General features: G+C 45.4%; 1 protein-coding gene across 9 annotated transcripts in view; it reads left to right on the top strand.

The window, feature by feature from the left end:
• BICRA (BRD4 interacting chromatin remodeling complex associated protein) overlaps nt 1-6000 on the top strand; it is a 132341-nt gene that overhangs the window by 910 nt on the left and 125431 nt on the right. For 4 of the 9 annotated variants that reach the window (XM_063937861.1, XM_063937856.1, XM_063937862.1 and 1 more), the window contains exon 2: nt 903-973. The exons of 2 other annotated variants lie outside the window; for them this stretch is intronic. The gene's annotated coding sequence lies outside the window, so the exon portion shown is untranslated. Of the gene's footprint in view, nt 1-587; nt 741-902; nt 974-6000 lie in introns of all 9 variants that reach the window. 3 more of the 9 variants (XM_063937857.1, XM_063937854.1, XM_063937859.1) reach the window with 2 other exon arrangements.

The following is a 6000-nucleotide window of genomic DNA, read 5'->3' as shown; positions in this document are numbered from 1 at the left end:
GAGAGGTTCCCCTGCACTCTCTGGGGTTGTATGTATGTGATAGATAGATATATATATATATATATATATATATATATATATATATATATATATATATATATAATATTATACAAATGCATATAAATATATATATTATACAAATGCATAAAGATGGGTGTCTTGGTACTGGTGATACAGGGGCCCCATTGCTGCGATTGCACTGTACCCAGAGATCCTGTATGATGTAAGAGGAGAGGTTCCCCTGCACTCACTGCAAACAAATCACACTATATATATATATATATATATATATATATATATATTATGCCCCAGAAATCCTGTGTAATGGAAGCACTCTCCTGACTTTTTGTTTTCAGGTGTTTGCAGAGGGGGATCTTCCTTTCTTTTTTTGTAACACTTGCATTTGGAGGGGGCTGCATACAATATAATATGTATGTCTTGTCAGTAAGATTGAGGGACTGGAAGTCCCCCCCCCCCGACTTGCATATTATCATCTCCCAAACTCACCTGATATGGGGACGGAGAGAGAATTTCTGTATGATAAGCCATTTTTTTACATGTCATGTTGATGTATTTGTTGTATGTAGTTTTCAGCATCCTATCCAGTTAGTGAGTGTGAGGATATTCAACTAGATAAAGTATCAGACATAAACTGCTAATGCCATATTAAGGTGACCTGTCATTTATAAGAAGAGAATCAAAATTTTCCTTTGAGGTACATCACCATGGCGTTCTTGTAGGTAAATGTTTTTTTTTTTTTCATATCAGTTATACATTTTGCTGTGCTATAACTTATTTATGTTTGTTTTTGTGGTGGCATACTGAGGTCCTGTAGTGTTTGTGTTTTGATAGTATCTAAATCCAAGTGGCCTAATTTTTTTCCTTTCATGTACATTCATTAGTGAACGTTGCTACAGTGTATGTTGGCACTCTGTCACTGAAAAAGAAAAAAAATTATCACAGGTGTACTATGGTGAGTATATGAGGGAAAACATTGGGATTGGGAGCCGGGGGTATTGTGACAGCTTTGAGCTAATGATCTGTGGTGCTTATATTGCTCAGAAATGATGTACTTGGGGCAAAGTTCATATGAGGACAAAGCAGGGCACTACCAAACATAACTGGGTTTGGGGTGTTGCACTTGTCCCCCACCACCCATATACTGGATGCAAAACTGCATCATTGCTGGTGAACTCTCAAGCTGATTTGTGTCCGTTTAATGTTGTCTCTGGAGTTTGGTGATTGAATGAAAATGTTGATCTGTAGAAAATGTGGAAGGGATGTATTATTATTTACTATTACCAGTTATTTATATAGCGCACACATATTCCGCAGCGCTGTACAGAGAATACTTACCCATTCACAGCAGTCCCTGCCCCCAGTAGAGCTTACACTCTATATTCCCTATCACATGTTCACACAGACACATTCACACTAGGGTTAATTTATGTTGGGAGCCAATTAACCTACCAGTATATTTTTGGATTGTGGGAGGAAACCGGAGCACCCGGAGGAAACCCACGCAAGTACGGGGAGAATATACAAACTCCACACAGTTAGGGCCATGGTGGGAATTGAACCCATGACTTCAGTGCCGTGAGGCAGTAATGCTAACCATTACACTGTCTGTGCTGCCCTGGTATTATGGTCATATCATAAAGAGAGGACTGCAAACAGTGTGCGGTGACAATTGTACCCCCCGCCAGTGTTTAAACTGTTCATACTTCTTATTAGTGAAGCTTAGGGGGAATTAGTTTCCAGGAGATGGAGCCACTAGAGTGGTCAGAACACTGGCACCTTGTTGCCGCAACTACAACCAATTTTCCCTTGCATCGCATAGAGGTGTGCAGAAAAATTGGCAAAGTTGGAATAATGTATTCCATCGCAGTGTGCCCGGGCAACACGCGGCGGCACATTGCAGTAAATTAAATCTCTCCCCTCAGTCTAATGCCCCCCCCCCATACATCTGAGCCCCAATTCCCAGATTACCTTCCAGAACCGCTCATTCATCTATCTGCTGCCAACAATGATCGGTGATCCGTATTTTAAAAATATCATATTCGAGTGCAGGAGATGACACTCGCTATGTGTACAGTCAGTATGTCATGGGTTTAATGATCTATACAGCAGTTTACCCATGCGTGTGTTAGAACATTAAATATGCCGGTAAGCTGAATATTTAAAGCTATCGCACCTGCACAGGTAAAATGCTGTAAAGGTCATTAAACCCATTTAGGGTCCCAGTGGCGACATTGTGAGGGTGATATACTCACTGTACACACAGTGGGGTCAATTCATTTTGCTGACAGTTGAATAGCGCCGGGAATTAGCTACCGGCGCTATTCAATACAGCGCCATGTGACACTTTATTGTCGGGAATTCCTCTCGCACCCCGGGGTGGGGGGTGAGAGCAGAAATCTGATAAAAGTGCTGGCGCGAGGCTGATTCTGTCGGGAATCTGTATCGCGCCGCGCAGTTAAGTCGAAGAATGCCTGTTCTCCCAACAAATCGACCTGTTGAGTCCGGGAGAAAGGGCATTTGCCGACTTAACATGAGCAGAATTGAATAGCGATGGGAGCTAATTCCTGGCGCTATTCAACTGTCAGCAAATTGAACTGACCGCAGTGAATGTCGTCCGCATGCCAAACCCCTGTGCTGGGGTGTAGACTTTGGGGGTAATTCAATGCAATGTGCTTGCAACATCGTGACAGTGTCTGGCTGTGCGTATGTCCGCTATTTTGGGAGGGAAAACTTAGTATCGGCACTACTGTAAAAGGCTGGTATGTGCACATTTTGGGCATCGCCATAATGCCCACTGGCACATCGCTTTGAATTGAGTTACCCTCCTTGTGTATAATTTATACTTCAGTACCCTATACTAAAAAGTGACTGTGTGTGTGTGTGTGTGTGGGAGCCGCAGCCTAAACCTACCCCCTAAAGGGCCCTACACATTGACCGATCCGCCGCCGAGCTGCCCGGCGGCCAACAGGTGACGCGGCGGGATGGGGGGGGGGGGGGGAGTAAAGTTTCTTCTCTCCACCCGACTCTATAGAAGTGCAGGCAAATATGGACGAGATCGTCCATATTGGCCTGCATGCACAGCCGACGGGGCACCAGCGATGAACGAGCGCGGGCCCACGCATCGGTCATCGCTGTTGCCTCCACACCGCATGATACGAACGGTATCTCGTTCATATCTTGCAGTCAGATCGCCCAGTGTGTAGGGCCTATAACCCTCCCAGCTATACTTGCCTTTGGGATCCCGGCTGTCTGTATCCCAGCGTCGGTATGTTGACAGTCGGAATTACACACCAACAGCCAGGATCCTGAACGTATACCTTTTGGGGGGTTGTTCGGGCATTACTAGTAGTACATTCTTGGTGGTAGCATCTGACGTGTTCAGTTACTTTCTTTGCAAAACAAAAGAAATATGGGTCAAGATTGTTTGTAACAGCAAAAAGGGTCATTGCCTGAATGTTGCCGATTCTCCGACGTCACATCCCTAGTCACAGACAGAAATTGCCCTGTTAATAGAAATCATATTTTATCTCTTTGCATTTCTCACTTTAACAACCGTCTACAGTATGCATTTCTGCAATAGCATTACCTCTGTGCTCTTGACTTTGAGATGCTTTGGTGACAGCCTCCGATCAGTAAAGTTGAGATTATATAAGTGCCGCCAGTAAGTGTAAAATACCTCTTTTAGATGTCAGGTTTCCTCTATAGCAGTGTTTCCAAAACTTGGTCCTCAAGATACCCAATGCTCAACTGAAGAAGGTTAAATCAATTCGACTGAGCTACTGATTAAATCACTGGTGGATAGCCTTAAAACCTGAACTGTTGGGGTGCCTTGAGCACAGAGCCAGTGCTGTCTTATAGATATTGTGTGTCCGTATAACATTGTGTGAATCATGGGGGTCGATTCAATTCGGCAACAGTTGAATAGCGCCGGGAATTAGCTCCCGACGCTATTCAATTCAGCTCCAGTTAAGTCGGCGATGGCCCGTTCTCGCCGACTTAACAGGTAGTTTTGTTGGGAGAACGGGCATTCTCCGACTTAACTACCCGCGGCGATGCTGATTCCCGACAGAATCAGCCTCGCGCCGGCCGCGCGGCAGCACTTTTGTCGGGTTTCTTCTCTCATCCCCCGGGGATGAGAGACGAATTCCCGACAATTGAGGGTCAGTCGTCGCTATTCAACTGTTGCCGAATTGAATCGACCCCATGGAGTGTGAATTGTAGTATGTATTGTGTTCTTATGGGGCAAATCAATTCTTCGTGGGAATTTTAGCCCCTGTATAAAGTGCCTGGTAGCTATTCAGCTGATGTGCATGACCAGCCCGGAGGCTGCATTTACTGTGGATTTCTTATCACACCCTCCTGAGCTGCGAGCAGAACTCTGAGTTAATTAGTGCCTCAGGGCTGGCTGCAAGTGGCGAATTTAGTGCAGGAGAAAGTTGCTTAACGTGACTAATCCCATGTGAAAAAGTGGCCATCACAGGAATTAATTGAATAGCTCCCAGGCTGAGTGCCTAAATTCCCGCCTAACAAATGAATCGTCCCCTTATAGCAGAGGTTCTCAAACTCTGTCCTCGGGGACCCACACAGTGCATGTTTTGCAGGTAACCCAGCAGGTGCACAGGTGTATTAATTACTCACTGACGCATTATAAAAGGTCCACAGGTGGAGCTAATTATTTCACTTGTGATTCTGTGAGGAGACCTGCAAAACATGCACTGTGTGGGCCCCCGAGGACCGAGTTTGAGAACCTCTGCCTTATAGTATGTATAAATTGTGGAGTCTGTTATATGGTAGGTGAATGAGTGCATCAGCAGTGTCTGTATAATACGATGTATGAATTGTGGAGTCTGTTGTATATTTCTGCGCAATATTCCGTATGACATCTGGGCCGAGATTACATATGATTTGCCGGCGGATGGGATGCCTGCTGTCAGTATCCCAACAGCGGCATCCCGCCCACCAGAATGCCGACAGTGGGGCGAGCGCTAAGAGTCCCCTTGCGGACTCGCTGCCCTTGCCACAGGATCCATTCCCCCTCTATGGGGGTCGTGGACACACACAAGTGGGAATAGCCCTGTTGCGCAGGTATTCCGGCTATCGGGATTCCAGCGTTGGTATCCTGACCGCTAGGATCCCATCAGCCGGCAAATTAACCGCATCCCCTGGGCTGTATGGAGTCCGATTCAATTAAGCATGAGCTCCCATTGTAGCCTTTTGCTATATGTTCCTATAGGATGCCCTGATTGCTGAGAATGTGTGCAGAAGCACATCACACAAGCCTAGAATGGGAGCTTACACTTAATGAGCCACCCCCTGTGTGTCAGTGTGGTGCCATATGAGCAACGTAGAGCCTGGACTGCCGGGGTGTACATATACTCTGTGTAATACGGAGTGATCAGTAGAATGTCCTGTATCTCTACATCATTTGTGTGACTTGTGTTCTGTTCTGAGGCAGATGCTCGTTTGTGTATCTTGTGTGAATGCTCAGAAGGGGAACATGCGTATAGGCTGCTATGCAGACCCTTATTGTATATTTATCAAACCTTACTGTCCAAGTAGCGGAACTGGGGGGACAGGGGGCGTTCTCGTTGTAGGCAAAGTTTAGTGTTCACCCAAACGCGTCTCCGCAGACCAGCACATAAGCCTGCTTACACGTGTTAGTAGTCAATTTTGTAGCCACTGTAGGACAGGTACAAACACACAGTGATGATTATGCCTTGTATTATATGATGCTGAGGCACACAGCTGTGCGGAAAAGCGCAGTTGTTTTGAGTAACGTAATTGTGCTTCCAGTTCTGCATTGGCCCTGTGCTGTGTCCTTAATATAATATAATATGGTTTGATCGTTTAGTCTGTACTATGTGTTGATCTGACATATGTGTTGTGAAGTCTGTATAGTGGGTAATTGATGCATGTAGTAGGGACATGTCCAGGATAAACACCTGCGTGTGGCTGGATCCTTTTATATAAATAAATACA

This window comes from Pseudophryne corroboree, chromosome 8, assembly GCF_028390025.1.
Source record: "Pseudophryne corroboree isolate aPseCor3 chromosome 8, aPseCor3.hap2, whole genome shotgun sequence".
Classification (NCBI taxonomy): domain Eukaryota; kingdom Metazoa; phylum Chordata; class Amphibia; order Anura; family Myobatrachidae; genus Pseudophryne; species Pseudophryne corroboree.
The sequence above is the reverse complement of the archived record's forward strand: the minus strand, read 5'-3'. Positions and strand labels throughout refer to the sequence as shown.